Source organism: Pseudophryne corroboree, assembly GCF_028390025.1.
Source record: "Pseudophryne corroboree isolate aPseCor3 chromosome 3 unlocalized genomic scaffold, aPseCor3.hap2 SUPER_3_unloc_6, whole genome shotgun sequence".
Classification (NCBI taxonomy): domain Eukaryota; kingdom Metazoa; phylum Chordata; class Amphibia; order Anura; family Myobatrachidae; genus Pseudophryne; species Pseudophryne corroboree.
Window position 1 is genome coordinate 2,304,074 of NW_026967552.1, and position 22,378 is coordinate 2,326,451.

Here is a 22,378-nt window from a genome sequence, read left to right on the forward strand (position 1 = left end):
AGATTCGGGGCCCTACGATAAATATGGACCGGTCTATCTGGTACCAAGGGGCCAATGATTGGATCATTCTTAACAAGATTCCAATGTTTTTTTATGATCTTCTCAATTGATCTGTGCTGTGAAGTGAAATCTGTAATGAAAGCCCATTCGTATTTTTTATCTTTGGCTTTCCTCACGTTGTTGGTACTGAGTAGGTCCTTACGGTCTATTCCATTCACATCTTCCAGGACCTTATTAATCTTGTCACTTTTATAGCCACAGGCCTCAAACTTTCGTTATAATGTGGATGCCTGTTGTTGAAACATGATATTTTCGCTACAGTTTCTTTTAAGTCTTTTAAGTTGGCCGACTGGAATAGAATTAAGCCAACTTTCGTGATGGCAACTATTCGTGGAAATATACGTCCCAGAGTCTGTGGGTTTTGAGAAAGTTTTGGTGTTGATTATACCATCCTTGATGTAAACTGTTATATCAAGAAAGTTGACTGTGGCTTGATCAATTTGAAAAGTTAAATTTATGTTCTTATCGTTGGAATTAAGATGATTGCAAAAGGCATTAAGAGTGTCAATATTGCCCCGCCAAACGAAAAAAACATCGTCAATATATCGGACATAGGACACCAGGCTCGACCCGAGTACGTTGGAGGACCATATGGTTTTGGCCTCCTACAATCCCAAAAAAAGGTTGGCGTAACTCGGGGCGAACCTGGTGCCCATTGCCGTGCCAGTCTTCTGAAGGTAGTATTGGTCCTTGAAAAGAAAAAAATTATTTTCAAGGATGAACTGGACCCCCTCAACAATAAACTCTCTGATATCCTCGGAGAGATCTGAAGCATCGAGGAAGTACTTTACTGCCTCTATACCCAATTCATGTTTTATAATGGTATAGAGGGAGGTAACGTCGGCCGTCACCAGAAAACTACCCTCCTCCCATTTGATGGTGGCCAGGGCTCCTAGAAAATCTTTGGTGTCCTTCAGGTGGGATTTGTTAGATAACACCAGGGGCTGGAGAACATAATCTATCACCTGCGATAGATTTGCAGTAAGAGAATCCACCCCCGAAATTATAGGCCTCCCCGGTGGGTCCACCAAGCTTTTGTGGACCTTTGGGAGGATGTATAATACGGGGGTGGTTGGATTCTCCACTAGAATGAAGTTAGATTCTTTGTTGCTTAGAGTTCCTATTTTCTCATATTTCTCAATCATAAGTTTTAATTTGGTTTTAACCTGTTCAGTGGGATTATTCCTGAGTTTCTTATATACAGATGAGTCATTGAGTTGTCTAAAAACTTCATTTTCATATTTTATGGTGTCCAGCAGGACAATACCTCCCCCCTTATCTGCTGGTTTGATAATAAAAGACCCTGGCTTTTTCAATTCGCCTAATGCCTTCCTTTCCTTTGCTGTTAGATTTTGGGTTCTTTTTGGGCGTTCTTGCAGTTTTGAATTGAAAAAGCCAGGGTCTTTTATTATCAAACCAGCAGATAAGGGGGGAGGTATTGTCCTGCTGGACACCATAAAATATGAAAATGAAGTTTTTAGACAACTCAATGACTCATCTGTATATAAGAAACTCAGGAATAATCCCACTGAACAGGTTAAAACCAAATTAAAACTTATGATTGAGAAATATGAGAAAATAGGAACTCTAAGCAACAAAGAATCTAACTTCATTCTAGTGGAGAATCCAACCACCCCCGTATTATACATCCTCCCAAAGGTCCACAAAAGCTTGGTGGACCCACCGGGGAGGCCTATAATTTCGGGGGTGGATTCTCTTACTGCAAATCTATCGCAGGTGATAGATTATGTTCTCCAGCCCCTGGTTTTATCTAACAAATCCCACCTGAAGGACACCAAAGATTTTCTAGGAGCCCTGGCCACCATCAAATGGGAGGAGGGTAGTTTTCTGGTGACGGCCGACGTTACCTCCCTCTATACCATTATAAAACATGAATTGGGTATAGAGGCAGTAAAGTACTTCCTCGATGCTTCAGATCTCTCCGAGGATATCAGAGAGTTTATTGTTGAGGGGGTCCAGTTCATGTCATCTCTAGTAATCCCACATGATCTCAGTATTACCTACATGTATGCACAGGCGATGTTATATTACTGCACAGCCCATGTCATCTCTAGTAATCCCAAATGATCTCAGTGTTACCTAAATGTATGCACAGGCGATGTTATATTACTGCACAGCCCATGTCATCTCTAGTAATCCCACATGATCTCTCAGTGTTACCTACATGTATGCACAGGCGATGTTATATTACTGCACAGCCCATATCACCTCTAGTAATCCCACATAATCTCAATGTTACCTAAATGTATGCACAGGTGATGTTATATTACTGCACAGCCCATGTCATCTCTAGTAATCCCACATGATCTCAGTATTACCTACATGTATGCACAGGCGATGTTATATTACTGCACAGCCCATATCACCTCTATTAAATCCACATAATCTCTCAGTGTTATCTAAATGTATGCACAGGAGATGTTATATTACTGCACAGCCCATGTCGCCTCTAGTAATCCCACATGATCTCTCAGTGTTACCTAAATGTATGCACAGGCGATGTTATATTACTGCACAGCCCATGTCACCTCTAGTAATACCACATGATCTCTCAGTGTTACCTAAATGTATGCACAGGCGATGTTATATTACTGCACAGCCCATGTCACCTCTAGTAATACCACATGATCTCTCAGTGTTTCCTAAATGTATGCACAGGTGATGTTATATTACTGTATAGCCCATGTCACCTCTAGTAATCCCACATAATCTCTCAGTGTTATCTAAATGTATGCACAGGTAATGTTATATTACTGCACAGCTCATGTCACCTCTAGTAATCCCACATGATCTCAGTGTTACCTAAATGTATGCACAGGCAATGTTATATTACTGTACAGCCCATGTCATCTCTAGTAATCCCACATGATCTCAGTATTACCTACATGTATGCACAGGCAATGTTATATTACTGCACAGCCCATGTCACCTCTAGTAATCCCACATGATCTCTCAGTGTTACCTAAATGTATGCACAGGTGAAGTTATATTACTGCACAGCCCATGTCACCTCTAGTAATCCCACATGTTCTCAGTGTTACCTAAATGTATGCACAGGTGATGTTATATTACTGCACAGCCCATGTCACCTCTAGTAATCCCACATGATCTCAGTGTTACCTAAATGTATGCACAGGCGATGTTATATTACTGCACAGCCCATGTCACCTCTAGTAATACCACATGATCTCTCAGTGTTAACTAAATGTATGCACAGGCGATGTTATATTACTGCACAGCCCATGTCACCTCTAGTAATACCACATGATCTCTCAGTGTTTCCTAAATGTATGCACAGGTGATGTTATATTACTGCACAGCCCATGTCACCTCTAGTAATCCCACATAATCTCTCAGTGTTATCTAAATGTATGCACAGGTAATGTTATATTACTGCACAGTTTATGTCACCTCTAGTAATCCCACATGATCTCAGTGTTACCTAAATGTATGCACAGGCAATGTTATATTACTGTACAGCCCATGTCATCTCTAGTAATCCCACATGATCTCAGTATTACCTACATGTATGCACAGGCGATGTTATATTATTGCACAGCCCATGTCATCTCTAGTAATCCCACATGATCTCTTAGTGTTACCTAAATGTATGCACAGGCGATGTTATATTACTGCACAGCCCATGTCACCTCTAGTAATCCCACATGATCTCAGTGTTACCTAAATGTATGCACAGGCGATATTATATTACTGCACAGCCCATGTCATCTCTAGTAATCCCACATGATCTCAGTGTTACCTAAATGTATGCACAGGCGATGTTATATTACTGCACAGCCCATGTCACCTCTAGTAATCCCACATGATCTCTCAGTGTTACCTAAATGTATGCACAGGCGATGTTATATTACTGCACAGCCCATGTCACCTCTAGTAATCCCACATGATCTCTCAGTGTTACCTAAATGTATGCACAGGCGATGTTATATTACTGCACAGCCCATGTCACCTCTAGTAATCCCACATGATCTCTCAGTGTTACCTAAATATATGCACAGGCAATGTTATATTACTGCACAGCCCATGCCACCTCTAGTAATCCCACATGAGCTCTCAGTGTTACCTAAATGTATGCCCAGGCGATGTTATATTACTGCTCAGCCCGTATCACCTCTAGTAATCCCACATGATCTCTCAGTGTTACCTACATGTATGCACAGGCGATGTTATATTACTGCACAGCCCATGTCATCTCTAGTAATCCCACATGATCTCAGTATTACCTACATGTATGCACAGGCGATGTTATATTACTGCACAGCCCATGTCATCTCTAGTAATCCCAAATGATCTCAGTGTTACCTAAATGTATGCACAGGCGATGTTATATTACTGCACAGCCCATGTCATCTCTAGTAATCCCACATGATCTCTCAGTGTTACCTACATGTATGCACAGGCGATGTTATATTACTGCACAGCCCATATCACCTCTAGTAATCCCACATAATCTCAATGTTACCTAAATGTATGCACAGGTGATGTTATATTACTGCACAGCCCATGTCATCTCTAGTAATCCCACATGATCTCAGTATTACCTACATGTATGCACAGGCGATGTTATATTACTGCACAGCCCATATCACCTCTATTAAATCCACATAATCTCTCAGTGTTATCTAAATGTATGCACAGGAGATGTTATATTACTGCACAGCCCATGTCGCCTCTAGTAATCCCACACATGATCTCTCAGTGTTACCTAAATGTATGCACAGGCGATGTTATATTACTGCACAGCCCATGTCACCTCTAGTAATACCACATGATCTCTCAGTGTTACCTAAATGTATGCACAGGCGATGTTATATTACTGCACAGCCCATGTCACCTCTAGTAATACCACATGATCTCTCAGTGTTTCCTAAATGTATGCACAGGTGATGTTATATTACTGTATAGCCCATGTCACCTCTAGTAATCCCACATAATCTCTCAGTGTTATCTAAATGTATGCACAGGTAATGTTATATTACTGCACAGCTCATGTCACCTCTAGTAATCCCACATGATCTCAGTGTTACCTAAATGTATGCACAGGCAATGTTATATTACTGTACAGCCCATGTCATCTCTAGTAATCCCACATGATCTCAGTATTACCTACATGTATGCACAGGCAATGTTATATTACTGCACAGCCCATGTCACCTCTAGTAATCCCACATGATCTCTCAGTGTTACCTAAATGTATGCACAGGTGAAGTTATATTACTGCACAGCCCATGTCACCTCTAGTAATCCCACATGTTCTCAGTGTTACCTAAATGTATGCACAGGTGATGTTATATTACTGCACAGCCCATGTCACCTCTAGTAATCCCACATGATCTCAGTGTTACCTAAATGTATGCACAGGCGATGTTATATTACTGCACAGCCCATGTCACCTCTAGTAATACCACATGATCTCTCAGTGTTACCTAAATGTATGCACAGGCGATGTTATATTACTGCACAGCCCATGTCACCTCTAGTAATACCACATGATCTCTCAGTGTTTCCTAAATGTATGCACAGGTGATGTTATATTACTGCACAGCCCATGTCACCTCTAGTAATCCCACATAATCTCTCAGTGTTATCTAAATGTATGCACAGGTAATGTTATATTACTGCACAGCTTATGTCACCTCTAGTAATCCCACATGATCTCAGTGTTACCTAAATGTATGCACAGGCAATGTTATATTACTGTACAGCCCATGTCATCTCTAGTAATCCCACATGATCTCAGTATTACCTACATGTATGCACAGGCGATGTTATATTATTGCACAGCCCATGTCATCTCTAGTAATCCCACATGATCTCTTAGTGTTACCTAAATGTATGCACAGGCGATGTTATATTACTGCACAGCCCATGTCATCTCTAGTAATCCCACATGATCTCAGTGTTACCTAAATGTATGCACAGGCGATGTTATATTACTGCACAGCCCATGTCACCTCTAGTAATCCCACATGATCTCTCAGTGTTACCTAAATGTATGCACAGGCGATGTTATATTACTGCACAGCCCATGTCACCTCTAGTAATCCCACATGATCTCTCAGTGTTACCTAAATGTATGCACAGGCGATGTTATATTACTGCACAGCCCATGTCACCTCTAGTAATCCCACATGATCTCTCAGTGTTACCTAAATATATGCACAGGCAATGTTATATTACTGCACAGCCCATGCCACCTCTAGTAATCCCACATGAGCTCTCAGTGTTACCTAAATGTATGCCCAGGCGATGTTATATTACTGCTCAGCCCGTATCACCTCTAGTAATCCCACATGATCTCTCAGTGTTACCTAAATGTATGCACAGGCGATGTTATATCACTGCACAGCCCATGTCACCTCTAGTAATCCCACATGATCTCTCAGTGTTACCTAAATGTATGCACAGGTGAAGTTATATTACTGCACAGCCCATGTCACCTCTAGTAATCCCACATGTTCTCAGTGTTACCTAAATGTATGCACAGGTGATGTTATATTACTGCACAGCCCATGTCACCTCTAGTAATCGCACATGATCTCAGTGTTATCTAAATGTATGCACAGGCGATGTTATATTACTGCACAGCCCATGTCACCTCTAGTAATCCCACTAATCTCTCAGTGTTACCTAAATGTATGCCCAGGCGATGTTATATTACTGCACAGCCCATGTCACCTCTAGTAATCCCACATGATCTCTCAGTGTTACCTAAATGTATGCACAGGCGATGTTATATTACTGCACAGCCCATGTCACCTCTAGTAATCCCACATGATCTCTCAGTGTTACCTAAATGTATGCACAGGCAATGTTATATTACTGCACAGCCCATGCCACCTCTAGTATTCCCACATGATCTCTCAGTGTTACCTAAATGTATGCCCAGGCGATGTTATATTACTGCACAGCCCGTATCACCTCTAGTAATCCCACATGATCTCTCAGTGTTACCTAAATGTATGCACAGGCGATGTTATATTACTGCACAGCCCATGTCACCTCTAGTAATCCCACATGATCTCTCAGTGTTACCTTAATGTATGCACAGGTGAAGTTATATTACTGCACAGCCCATGTCACCTCTAGTAATCCCACATGTTCTCAGTGTTACCTAAATGTATGCACAGGTGATGTTATATTACTGCACAGCCCATGTCACCTCTAGTAATCCCACATAATCTCTCAGTGTTACCTAAATGTATGGCCAGGCGATGTTATATTACTGCACAGCCCATGTCACCTCTAGTAATCCCACATGATCTCTGTGTTAGTAACACTCCTGTCCAAGCTTCCTAGTATTATTTTCAAGATAAACATAAAAGCAATATTAGAAATACAGTACTGGATACAGTGGGGTAAATTTACTAACATTCGTAATTTTCGGAAAAAGGTCAAAGTTCAATCACGAATGACATCTAAAGTGTAAAACTGCAACTTTTTGAATTGATTACGACTAATTTACTAAGCTGTCGTATTCGGGTTTTTCTTTTGTTCCGATGTTGATGTCATTCGTGTTTTTTTTTTCTATTTTTACGGCAGTGATTAGCAAAACACTGCCGACTTTTTAAAAATTAATCTCGGCCGGATCTGTGTGATCCGTGCTGGGGTTCATTTTTTTTTTTTTTTTTTAAATTAAACAGTGTAAAAATTTTAAAAAAATTGCGTGGGGTCCCCCCTCCTAAGCATAACCAGCCTCGGGCTCTTTGAGCCGATCCTGGTTGCAGAAATATGGGGAAAAAAATGACAGGGGTTCCCCCATATTTAAGCAACCAGCATCGGGCTCTGCGCCTGGTCCTGGTTCCAAAAATACGGGGGACAAAAAGAGTAGGGGTCCCCCGTATTTTTAAAACCAGCACCTGGCTCCACTAGCTGGACAGATAATGCCACAGCCGGGGGTCACTTTTATATAGTGCCCTGCGGCCGTGGCATCAAAAATCCAACTAGTCACCCCTGGCCGGGGTACCCTGGGGGAGTGGGGACCCCTTCAATCAAGGGGTCCCCCCCCAGCCACCCAAGGGCCAGGGGTGAAGCCCGAGGCTGTCCCCCCCCCATCCAATGGGCTGCGGATGAGGGGGCTGATAGCCTTTGTTGTAAATGAAAAGATATTGTTTTTAGTAGCAGTACTACAAGTCCCAGCAAGCCTCCCCCGCATGCTGGTACTTGGAGAACCACAAGTACCAGCATGCGGCGGAAAAACGGGCCCGCTGGTACCTGTAGTACTATTACTAAAAAAATACCCAAATAAACACAAGACACACACACCTTGAAAGTAAAGATTTATTACATACACGCACACAAACATACATACATACTTACCTTATGTTCCCACGCAGGTCGGTCCTCTTGTCCAGTAGAATCCATGGGGTACCTGTAGAAAAAATTATACTCACAAAATCCAGTGTAGATCGGTCCTCTTCAAATCCATTTGTAATCCACGTACTTGTGAAAATAAAAAAACGGTGTCCCGACCACGAACTGAAAGGGGCCCCATGTTTTCACATGGGACTCCTTTCCCCGAATGCCAGAAACCCACTCTGACTTCTGTCTAAGTGGGTTTCTTCAGCCAATCAGGGAGCGCCACGTTGTAGCACTCTCCTGATCTGCTGTGTGCTCCTGTACTGAGTGACAGGCGGCACACGGCAGTGTTACAATGTAGCGCCTATGCGCTCCATTGTAACCAATGCTGGGAACTTTCTGCTCAGCGGTGACGTCACTTTAGGTCAACCGCAGGGCAGAAAGTTCCCAGCATTGGAGATTTGCACTTTTTAGTAAATGACCGAGTTCTACTAATTTGCTGGCGTATTTTGACCGATGGTGTATTCATTCGTATTTTTTTACAACTACTCCAAAAAAAATAAGAATGCCCTCATCTCTGCCGTGATTTGAGTTTAGTAAATGACCGAGATGACACTTTGAAGAAAAAACGGCATCTCGGCCAAAATCGGGACCTTTAGTAAATTTACCCCACTGTCTGTTACAGAATTATATATTGTACCATGTAACACCCTGGGTCTTGTCTACTCATTTTATAGTAATTTTCCAGTTTTGATCATGATCTTTACCAGATTTTAATTGTTTAATGAAAATTCACATTTCCAAAATGTATTTTATTTCCGGCAGATGGACACACAAGCAGGAATATCTCAGAAGGACATCTAATATCATCCCCGGATTGTGAAATAAAAGATAATGACAGTAGACCGGATTCTCCAGGAGATAACCCCATTACCCCAATTATACATCCAGCTCTATCAGCTGATCCCTCTGATCCTGGGAAATGTTCTCCTGATCCCTCTGATATTGGTGCATCTGTTACAGCTCTAAGAGTAGATACAGTGTTTCCCTGTTCTATAGGTGCACCATGTTTTACACAGAACACAAAGCTTATTACACATCAGCCAGCTAAGGCAAGTGAGAGGCCACTGATATGTTCTGAGTGTGGAAAATGTTTTGCACGGAAATCATTTCTTGTTATACATGAGAGAAGTCACACCGGAGAGAAGCTATTTTCATGTTCTGAGTGTGGGAAATGTTTTACATCCAAATCAAATTTTGTCATACATCAGAAAACTCACATAGGTGAGAGTCCATTTACATGTTCTGAGTGTGGGAAATGTTTTACACGGAAATCACATCTTGTTATACATGAGAGAAGTCACACCGGAGAGAAGCCATTTACATGTTCTGAGTGTGGGAAATGTTTTTCACTGAAATCGAATCTTGTTCAACATGAGAGAAGTCACACTGGAGAGAAGCCATTTTCTTGTTCTGAGTGTGGAAAAGGTTTTTCACACAAATCATGTCTTGTTCAACATGAGAGAAGTCACACTGGAGAGAAGCCATTTACATGTTTTGAGTGTGGGAAATGTTTTACACGGAAATTACATCTTGTTCAACATGAGAGAAGTCACACCGGAGAGAAGCCATTTTCATGTTCTGAGTGTGGAAAATGTTTTGCACTGAAATCAACTCTTATCAGACATGAGAGAAGTCACACCGGAGAGAAGCCATTATCATGTTCTGAGTGTGGGAAATGTTTTGCACTGAAATCAACTCTTATTAGACATGAGAGAAGTCACACCGGAGAGAAGCCATTTACATGTTCTGAGTGTGGGAAATGTTTTTCACTGAAATCAAATCTTGTTCAACATGAGAGAAGTCACACTGGAGAGAAGCCATTTTCTTGTTCTGAGTGTGGAAAAGGTTTTTCACACAAATCATGTCTTGTTCAACATGAGAGAAGTCACACTGGAGAGAAGCCATTTTCTTGTTCTGAGTGTGGAAAAGGTTTTTCACACAAGTCACATCTTGTTACACATGAGAGAAGTCACACCGGAGTGAAGCCATTTACATGTTCTGAGTGTGGGAAATGTTTTTTACTGAAATCGAATCTTGTTCAACATGAGAGAAGTCACACTGGAGAGAAGCCATTTTCTTGTTCTGAGTGTGGAAAAGGTTTTTCACACAAGTCATATCTTGTTATACATGAGAGAAGTCACACTGGAGTGAAGCCATTTACATGTTCTGAGTGTGGGAAATGTTTTTCACTGAAATCGAATCTTGTTCAACATGAGAGAAGTCACACTGGAGAGAAGCCATTTTCATGTCCTGAGTGTGGGAAAGGGTTTATACAGAAATCACATCTTGTTAGACATGAGAGAAGTCACACAGGTGAGAGGCCATTTTAATGTTCTGAGTGTGGGAAAGGGTTTACACAGAAATCACAAATTGTTCAACATGAGAGAACTCACAGAGGTGTAAAGTCATTTGCATGCTCTGAGTGATTAATAAATCAGCTCTTGTTGGACACAGTAGACATCACAGCTGGGGAACCATTTTAATCTTCTGGAGTATACTCATCTTCACCATTTCCCTGCATTGTTCCTTCAGGCTTTATCCTATGTCCTGTGTTTTGTTTTTTTTACAATATACATGCTGCTACTGGGTGAAATAATAAGACGTCATGTCCTCCTTTACCTCTACTATGCATATAACCTGTCTTTGCTCCGGGTACTGAAAAAAATACCAATACTAAATGTCTAGCTGAGCTCCAGGTGTGGGTGATGCCAGTTGGCCGTGACTCAGTCCTAGCGAAACAGGTCCATATGCTAATGCACGCCGACTCACTGTCTTCTGATTACTTCCTCCCACTCCTATCCAAGATTTTTCACGTGCTGCTCCCTTTCTCTGGAATTCCCTACCTCTCCCCCTCAGACTGTTACCAGCAGTACCAAGAATCTGCTGTATTTCATTTGTGGTTGATCTGTTAGCTATGCAGCCCTGACCATGGAACCTGCTGCCTCGCACAGTCCAAGAGACCTCCACCCTGGAGACCACAAACAGACTGATGACTGTTACTCACATGTTTCATTAATGTTCCTTCACTTCCTAAATATACATCCCACATGCTGAGGTCTTTATTCTGTTCTACTTATTGCGTATCTTGTGCTCTGTGTAAATGTGAATGTAAAGTTCTGTGAGTGCTATTGGGAGCAAAGTGATGTATAAGTAACATTATTACTGGTGAGACTGACAGGAGTCAGATCTAGTTACACCATACATTACATATACAGAAGGGGAAATGTATGAGTAACATTATTACTGGTGAGAATAACAGGAGTCAGATCTAGTTACACCATACGTTACATATACAGAAGGGGAAATGTATAAGTATCATTATTACTGGTGATAATGACAGGAGTCAGATTTAGTTACACCATACATTACATATACAGAAGGGGAAATGTATAAGTAACGTGAGAATGACAGGAGTCAGATCTAGTTACACCATACTTTGCATATGCAGGAGGGGAAATGTATAAGTAACATTATTACTGGTGATAATGACAGAAGTCAGATCTAGTTACACCATACATTACATATACAGAAGGGGAAATGTATAAGTAACATTATTACCGGTGAGAATAACAGGAGTCAAATCTAGTTACACCATACATTACATATAGAAAAGGGGAAATATATAAGTAACATTATTACTGGTGAGAGTTACAGGAGTCAGATCTAGTTACACCATACGTTCCATATACAGAAGGGGAAATGTATAAGTAACATTATTACTGGTGAGAATGACAGGAGTCAGATCTAGTTACACCATACGTTACATATACATAAGGGGAAATGTATAAGTAACATTATTATTGGTGAGAATGACAGGAGTCAGATCTAGTTACACCATGCGTTACATATACAGAAGGGGAAATGTATAAGTAACATTATTACTGGTGAGAATGACAGGAGTAAGATCTAGTTACACCATACATCACATATACAGAAGGGGAAATGTATAAGTATCATTATTACTGGTGAGAATGACAGGAGTCAGATGTAGTTACACCATACGTTACATATACAGAAGGGGAAATGTATAAGTAACATTATTACTGGTGAGGATGACAGGAGTCAGATCTAGTTACACCATACGTTACATATACAGAAGGGGAAATGTATAAGTAACATTATTACTGGTGAGAGTGACAGAAGTCAGATCTAGTTACACCATACGTTACATATACAGAAGGGGAAATGTATAAGTATCGTTATTACTGGTGATAATGACAGGAGTCAGATTTAGTTACACCATACATTACATATACAGAAGGGGAAATGTATAAGTAACGTGAGAATGACAGGAGTCAGATCTAGTTACACCATACTTTGCATATGCAGGAGGGGAAATGTATAAGTAACATTATTACTGGTGATAATGACAGAAGTCAGATCTAGTTACACCATACATTACATATACAGAAGGGGAAATGTATAAGTAACATTATTACCGGTGAGAATGACAGGAGTCAAATCTAGTTACACCATACATTACATATAGAAAAGGGGAAATATATAAGTAACATTATTACTGGTGAGAGTTACAGGAGTCAGATCTAGTTACACCATACGTTCCATATACAGAAGGGGAAATGTATAAGTAACATTATTACTGGTGAGAATGACAGGAGTCAGATCTAGTTACACCATACGTTACATATACATAAGGGGAAATGTATAAGTAACATTATTATTGGTGAGAATGACAGGAGTCAGATCTAGTTACACCATGCGTTACATATACAGAAGGGGAAATGTATAAGTAACATTATTACTGGTGAGAATGACAGGAGTCAGATCTAGTTACACCATACATCACATATACAGAAGGGGAAATGTATAAGTATCATTATTACTGTTGAGAATGACAGGAGTCAGATGTAGTTACACCATACGTTACATATACAGAAGGGGAAATGTATAAGTAACATTATTACTGGTGAGGATGACAGGAGTCAGATCTAGTTACACCATACGTTACATATACAGAAGGGGAAATGTATAAGTAACATTATTACTGGTAAGAGTGACAGGAGTCAGATCTAGTTACACCATATGTTACATATACAGAAGGGGAAATGTATAAGTAACATTATTACTGGTGAGAATGACAGGAGTCAGATCTAGTTATACCATACGTTACATATACAGAAGGGGAAATGTATAAGTAACATTATTACTGATGAGAATGACAGGAGTCAGATCTAGTTACACCATACATTACATATACAGAAGGGAAAATGTATAAGTAACATTATTACTGGTGAGAATTACAGGAGTCAGATCTAGTTACACCATACGTTACATATACAGAAGGGGAAATGTATAAGTAACATTATTACTGGTGAGAGTTACAGGAGTCAGATCTAGTTACACCATACGTTACATATACAGAAGGAGAAATGTATAAGTAACATTATTACTGGTGAGAATGACAGGAGTCAGATCTAGTTACACCATATATTCCATATACAGAAGGGGAAATGTATAAGTAACATTATTACTGGTGAGAGTGACAGGAGTCAGATCTAGTTACACCATACGTTACATATACAGAAGGGGAAATGTATAAGTAACATTATTACTGGTGAGAATGACAGGAGTCAGATCTAGTTACACCATACATTACATATACAGAAGGGGAAATGTATAAGTATCATTATTACTGGTGAGAATGACAGGAGTCAGATGTAGTTACACCATACATTACATATACAGAAGGGGAAATGTATAAGTAACATTATTACTGGTGAGGATGACAGGAGTCAGATCTAGTTACACCATACGTTACATATACAGAAGGGGAAATGTATAAGTAACATTATTACTGGTGAGAATGACAGAAGTCAGATCTAGTTACACCATACGTTACATATACAGAAGGGGAAATGTATAAGTAACATTATTACTGGTAAGAATGACAGGAGTCAGATGTAGTTACACCATACGTTACATATACAGAAGGGGAAATGTATAAGTAACATTATTACTGGTGAGGATGACAGGAGTCAGATCTAGTTACACCATACGTTACATATACAGAAGGGGAAATGTATAAGTAACATTATTACTGGTGAGAATGACAGAAGTCAGATCTAGTTACACCATACGTTACATATACAGAAGGGGAAATGTATAAGTAACATTATTACTGGTAAGAGTGACAGGAGTCAGATCTAGTTACACCATACGTTACATATACAGAAGGGGAAATGTATAAGTAACATTACTGGTGAGAATGACAGGAGTCAGACCTAGTTACACCTTATGTTCCATATACAGAAGGGGAAATGTATAAGTAACATTATTACTGGTGAGAATGACAGGAGTCAGATCTAGTTACACCATACGTTACATATACAGAAGAGGAAATGTATAAGTAACATTATTACTGATGAGAATGACAGGAGTCAGATCTAGTTACACCATATGTTACATATACAGAAGGAGAAATGTATAAGTAACATTATTACTGGTGAGAATGACAGGAATCAGATCTAGTTACACCATACATTACATATACAGAAGGGGAAATGTATAAGTATCATTATTACTGGTGAGAATGACAGGAGTCAGATCTAGTTGCACCATACGTTACATATACAGAAGGGGAAATGTATAAGTAACATTATTACTGTTGAGAATGACAGGAGTCAGAACTAGTTACACCATACGTTACATATACAGAAGGGGAAATGTATAAGTAACATTATTACTGGTGAGAATGACAGGAGTCAGATCTAGTTACACCATACGTTACATATACATATGTCTGCATGGGGAAAGCTTTCTGTCTGACCTCCCCATATACATCGTATCCTGATCCCGGTTCTATGTGACCATCTATTACTTGTGTTACATTACATCTTATACCTGCAGTTTTATGTTTTTGTTGTTTACCTGTTTCCTGTTCTGTAAGATCACCTGCTCTGATTATGTGGATGGGGTGGAGGAGGGCATTTTTCAGCTGCCATCTTAGTCCATTAACCACTCCCCCTGCCACCATGGCAATGCATAAGCTACTCTTCTTACTGGTTCAGGAATTTTGAATCTCCGATGGGCTGAACTTTTGGCTCCTCCCCAACCAGCCCTCCCAATTAACTGAACATATGCCTCATGTGGTATAAATAGGAGCACTAGGCCCTCTCACACTTACCTTGGTGAACAAGCCTTATTCTTGCGGCGAAACGTGCGTCCAACCACAACCCATCTGGGTACCTATGGTCCTTGTGCCCAGGACCATGTCCCGGCACTGACAGCTTGATAAGTCCAGTCCCTCCCTTTTTTTCCTCTATATTTGTGTATATATTGTACACTTGAATGTAAGGTTCCTTCACTTTGGTATTGGCACCCCTCCCATCTACCTTCAGGTGTTTTAATTAGCGCAGGTTCCTACATTGCTGACCACACATTAATAAGGGCTTTATTTGAAGATAAGACCTATATAAATGTATATAATGTGATAGTATTAGAGATGTTAGGGACCCATGTGATGAAATCATCTGGTCGCGGTGCATGTACCCGCATATTTGCTTAAATGTGTGCTAATAAGTTGTCTTAGTGCTTAGAGTGTGCATCAGCATTTCTCTTCCCCCGGCTTGAGAAGTATTATTTCTCTTACTAACTATGTTTTTCTTTCAGTAGTTCCCTTTGCTCGCCACAAGGTTACTAAAGGAAATAGTTTGTGACGTGTATAGTAAATGGAAAAAAAGTAAAAGCATGAAAAAAACATGTTGACCTTTTGACCCTGTTGGACTTTTGACTGTTTTAACTCTACCGACCGCCTCCCCATTGTGTGGTGCCCCCCTCACTCCCCGGCTGAGGTGAAGGTTTCAGTACAACAGATCTCTCATCTCTGGCCTAACCCAGTGTACTCTCATCCCCTTGTCCACTGTCCAAAGGGCACACAAAGGGCAGCAGATGCAAAGGAAACCCAGTGTACTCTCATCCCCTTGTCCACTGTCCAAAGGGCACACAAAGGGCAGCAGATGCAAAGGAAACCCAGTGTACTCTCATCCCCTTGTCCACTGTCCAAAGGGCACACAAAGGGCAGCAGATGCAAAGGAAACCCAGTGCACTCTCATCCCCTTGTCCACTGTCCAAAGGGCACACAAAGGGCAGCAGATGCAAAGGAAACCCAGTGCACTCTCATCCCCTTGTCCACTGTCCAAAGGGCACACAAAGGGCAGCAGATGCAAAGGAAACCCAGTGCACTCTCATCCCCTTGTCCACTGTCCAAAGGGCACACAAAGGGCAGCAGATGCAAAGGAAACCCAGTGCACTCTCATCCCCTTGTCCACTGTCCAAAGGGCACACAAAGGGCAGCAGATGCAAAGGAAACCCAGTGTACTCTCATCCCCTTGTCCACTGTCCAAAGGGCACACAAAGGGCAGCAGATGCAAAGGAAACCCAGTGTACTCTCATCCCCTTGTCCACTGTCCAAAGGGCACACAAAGGGCAGCAGATGCAAAGGAAACCCAGTGCACTCTCATCCCCTTGTCCACTGTCCAAAGGGCACACAAAGGGCAGCAGATGCAAAGGAAACCCAGTGTACTCTCATCCCCTTGTCCACTGTCCAAAGGGCACACAAAGGGCAGCAGATGCAAAGGAAACCCAGTGCACTCTCATCCCCTTGTCCACTGTCCAAAGGGCAGCAGATGCAAAGGAAACCCAGTGCACTCTCATCCCCTTGTCCACTGTCCAAAGGGCACACAAAGGGCAGCAGATGCAAAGGGGAGGTCAAGTGAGACTGGTCTGACCTCTGCCCAATAGACTTCTCTTATTGTATGCAAAATGAAAGAAGCACCTGAATCTGTGCGCACTGTGCAGCTGATGATACCATATCTAAAAAAATAGGTTTTTCCAGCCCTCCACCAATGATTCAAGTGCAAAGAGTAGATAAACCGTTCCACCAGCGCATAAACAAACTCAAAGATACTTATTCCAATGATTGGGAAGATGGTGTCATCTTTTCTCTCAGTCAAATAACATGTCAATTATTAGGGGAAAACAGAACGTGCATATTATAATACTGTTTTAATAAATAACATACATGACACAATGTTAAAAAAATCCCAACAAGGATAATGTTAAAAAACATGAAATGGAATTTTATACAAGATTTAACACTAAACATGTATCCATATGTAGCTGGATAATAAATGCAATTACCAATGTGTTAGGAGAACTGTTTTACTAGTTCTCAAATGCGCATGCACCAGAAATATCCCACGTATGGTAGCAGCATATGAAACACATTTAAATGATGGGGAATCCTGAACAGACTCGTGGGATGGATAATTACCAATTCGTTGTAAAGAACTGGCAACGCTCAGTTCTTAAAAACATGTGAGTAGGAAAAAGGTCCCTGGCTGCAGCTCCAAGTATTTCCGTCATGTCCACCTCAGTGATCGTCCGGTGCCCCAATAGTGGCACCCATGCATTCCGACCCTCGCCGGGGTCTTTCTCAAGGTATGTCTTAAAAGGTGAATGAGTCCGTGTACATCCGGAGGTATTTAAAAACCTCCTGCTAGGCTCTGATTGGTCCCAGCGCGCAAGTCTCTATACATCAGAAACTACAAGTCCCATGACTCTTTGTGCGGGGACCGTCATATCCGTTTCCTTTAGATCGCGTCCCTTTGTCATAGTGACGCATGGATAACAAATTTGGCTGTTTCAATGATAACAAAACAAAATAACACATTTTATTAATATTGCAAATACGGCATAGGTAAATATAACTCAAAAGTGTATGTTCATAGCATAAACATCAATCTCCCTTCACCACTTTGAGATAATACACACGCACAGTAGTAGAAAAGGGGAATGCTGATAACAAAAGATAATCGATTTAAAGAAACCATTTCACCTCGAAGTCAGTGTTAAGACCGCCTGGTTTCAATGTTCCTAAGTCATATATTCTTTTCATTTCTGCCTTTGCCAATTGGGCACCTATGTCTCTTTTTCTCCAATGCCCCCTTACCCACTGAATAACAATGAAATGTTTCATGGCTGTAGGGGAGCAATCATGACATTTTCAGAAATGGTTAGATAATGCATGACTGTCCAAACCATTTCTGATGTTTCTAAGATGCTCCCCTATGCGGACCTTAAGGGGTCTCGATGTCCTGCCTATAAATGATAGGCCACAGATACATTCAATGTTGTAGATTACATTTTTCGTATAACATGTAATGAATTCAAGATTTAATATGTGATTAACACAGTAACCTAATTATCCGATATATGAATCATAAATATCACTGTCTGATACGTTTCTCAATGTCACTGATTTACTTGTTTACCTTCTTTTTACTTATATATAAAAAATGTTCTTGGATTTACAATAAACCTTTATCTTTCTGTGCATTTATTGTATTATTATGTCCATTCTTTATGAGAACTCAGTAAAGGCATTGTACTATTATAATGTATATCAATCAGGCTTACACATTGTAAACTACAAGGAGATTATGATGGGACAGCTTTCTATTGAAATTTGTGTCTCCTGATGACGGTCTGTGTATGACCGAAAACGTTTGAGGACCTGGGAATTTATGCTGGACTGCAGTGAACAGTCATGCTGTGCTGTCTGGTTAATAAACTCCTGTTGATACTTAATTAAGAAAAGACTGGTGAGTGCTCCATTGTTTGTTTATATATCAGGGACGTGCAGTCAGGGGAGGCAGTGCCTCCCCTGTCGTTAATGATTAAAATAATATAAAGAAGATACTTATGACACATATTCTGTGTCATAAGTATCTCCTTTATATTATTGTAACCACTATCCCTGTCTAAATGGGGTTGGGAGGCACCGATCGCGGTGCCTCCCGGTCAGATAGGGAAAATTATGGGGGGCGGGAGCGGGCGGGTCCTAGCAATGGGCATTAAAAGCCCATTGAAATAGTATAGGAAAGCGGCACCATTAGTGGTGCCGCTTTCACACAGGGACGTGCTTTCAACCTATGAAAGCACGTCCCGTCAGTCAGGCCACAGTGATTGGCCAGCGGATCCGTCACTGGATCCGCTGTCAATCACTGTTGTGGGCGCGGCGGGTGTCGGCGGAGGTGCTGGCGGCGGAGGTGCAGGTGTCGGCGGAGGTCCTGGCGGCAGAGGTGCGGGCGGCGGTGGTGTAGGCGGCGGAGGGCGGGTGACGGCGGAGGTGCTGGCGGCGGCAATACGGAGTTTGGCAGCGGAGCAGTAACCCATTTCAAAAATGGCGCCTCAACGTCATTTTTGAAATTGAAGATGGCCGCCGCGAGCCAATCACGGCTCGCTGCGTCATCGCTCCGCCCCCTCTGGCTGACTTATATAAGTCAGCGCGAGGGAGCGGATGTCAGTCCGACGGCGGAGGAGGAGCGGAGAAGAGCTCCTGAAGGCTGAAGACGCCGGAAGTCCTGGATGGGCGGCGGCTATGCAAAAGAGCTTAGCATGCAAAAGAGCTTAATGGCCGCCACCTCCCAGGTGAAGACGCCGGAGGAAGCTGCTGGAAGCCCTGGGGGGGTGGCACCCCCCAGGTGAAGACGCCGGAAGCCCTGGGGAGGCGGCGGCCATGCAAAAGAGCTTAAAGGCCGCCGCCCCCAGGTGAAGACCCTGTCAAATAAACTTTTTTTTTTTAAAGAGACTGGTGTTTTTATTTTAATATTTTCTTTACAGGTGGAGAAGAGGTGCCAGCAGGCCATTTATGTCCAGGCATGCTGGCACTTGTGGTTCTCCATGTGCCAGCATGCTGGGGCAGGCTTGCTGGGACCTGTTGGCCACCTGTAAAGAACAATATTACTGTTCTTTACAGGTGGGCCGCAGGTGCCAGCGGGCCATTTATGTCCGGGCATGCTGGCACTTGTGGTTCTCCAAGTGCCAGCATGCTGGGCAGGCTTGCTGGGACCTGTAGGCCACCTGTCAAGAACAATATTAACTATGAACCCTGCACCCACCGCCACCAGGGGTGCGGGGCATAGCACTGTGCTATCAGCCCAGTGCTGGTTATTGCTCGGGAGGGGGACCCCATGTTTATTTTTTGGGGTCCCCACTTCCGAGGAATTCCAGCCCTGGGCTGACTGGTTTGGGGGGGCAGATTAATGTTATGGCAGGGGGACCCCATACCGAGTGTCTCCCCTGCTATGGCATTACCCCCCCTAGCTGGTTCTGCTCGGTGCTGGTTTTACGAATGTGGGGGGGGGGCTACACTTTTTTTATTTACCCCACTCTATTGGGGGGAGGGGGGGTGGAAGGCTGCTTGTGCCTCCCCAACCACCGACCTCACCGCACGCCACTGTTTTATATATATATATATATATATATATATATATATACACAACCACTAAACGCGGCACTCCTGGAGTCTTGTGAAATAAATCTCGTCAGCAGGCAGTTTGATGAAACAACGTTTCAATGCCAATTTTTATTTAGGCATTTTCCTCAGGTTACAAACATATACAAAAAACGTCTTACCTATAAAAGCTACTAATCACCCTGTGCTCCTGCCGCGTGTGGCGTGCGGGACACCGCCCGCTCCGTCCGGCGCGGCTGCAGTGACGTCACCCTACGTCACTTCCAATGTGTGCATACCATCACCATAGTTACGTACACAGAACAAACAGGTTGCCTAGGGACAGGATGCAGCGCTAGCGGTTTTAGCCGCTTATTACAAATACCATATTTAAATCGTGCTCAATGTATGTCCATAGATATACTATGTCAGTATATAAGGCAGATGAACACCCGGAGTCCATTGTAATATTTGGCCTAGAAACAAACTGTGCACAGTGCAACATATTAGCAAAAAAACAGGACAAAGTGCTGTCACTGCCATATACTTAAAAACTGTACTGTGTATCATAAGATCCAAACAACATTACTACGATCTATATTGCTGATCATATATATGGGGGCCTATATGCTCATACTGTTACCTATAGCTCCATATTATCCAAAAAGAGAGAAATATTTAATTTGTATTTTAGTGTTAATATATACTCCCTGAATGCTGCTAATAAAACTAGCGTGTAGAAACACCTAGTCAAGGGATGTCAATCAAAATGACAAAAACAGGTACATGTGTGAGAGAACAATGGTGACTGCCTATAGTGTCAACTTATATATAAGAACGGAAGCTAAGATGACTATGTAGTTTATAAAAAACAATTAAAGCCCTGGGACTCATTAAGTCCTTTTGGATGGATGGTACCCAGCCGATAGATCCAGCGTGCTTCTAATCTCAAGAAGTTGCCACCCCCGTCGCCGCCTCTAATAGAGGCCGGTACGTGGTCGATCCTAGGCAACCTGTTTGTTCTGTGTACGTAACTATGGTGATGGTATGCACACATGGGAAGTGACGTAGGGTGACGTCACTGCAGCCGCGCCGGACGGAGCGGGCGGTGTCCCGCACGCCACACGCGGCAGGAGCACAGGGTGATTAGTAGCATTTATAGGTAAGACGTTTTTTGTATCTGTTTGTAACCTGAGGAAAATGCCTAAAAAAAATTGGCATTGAAACGTTGTTTCATCAAACTGCCTGCTGACGAGATTTATTTCACAAGACTCCAGGAGTGCAGCGTCTAGTGGTTGTGTATGTAATTGTTTTACGAAGGCACCCGGTGCAGGAATTCTTTTTTAATGGAGAGCCGGAATACATGGACTATATATATATATATATATATATATCTGTCCTGTGTGTGACGGCCGGCCTATATGCCGTATATAATTATGTGTCCTGCCCCGTATATATAATTATGTGTCCTGCCCCGTGTATATAATTATGTGTCCTGCCCCGTGTATATAATTATGTGCCCTGCCCCGTGTATATAATTAGGTGTCCTGCCCCGTGTATATAATTATGCGTCCTGCCCCGTATATATAATTATGCGTCCTGCCCCGTGTATATAATTATGCGTCCTGCCCCGTGTATATACTAATGCGTCCTGCCCTG

General features: G+C 42.0%; 1 pseudogene; it reads left to right on the plus strand.

Moving 5' to 3' along the window:
• Positions 1 to 539: 539 nt before the first annotated feature.
• The window catches only part of LOC134984522 (zinc finger protein 585A-like), a 57,342-nt pseudogene continuing 35,503 nt past the window's right edge, over positions 540 to 22,378 (plus strand).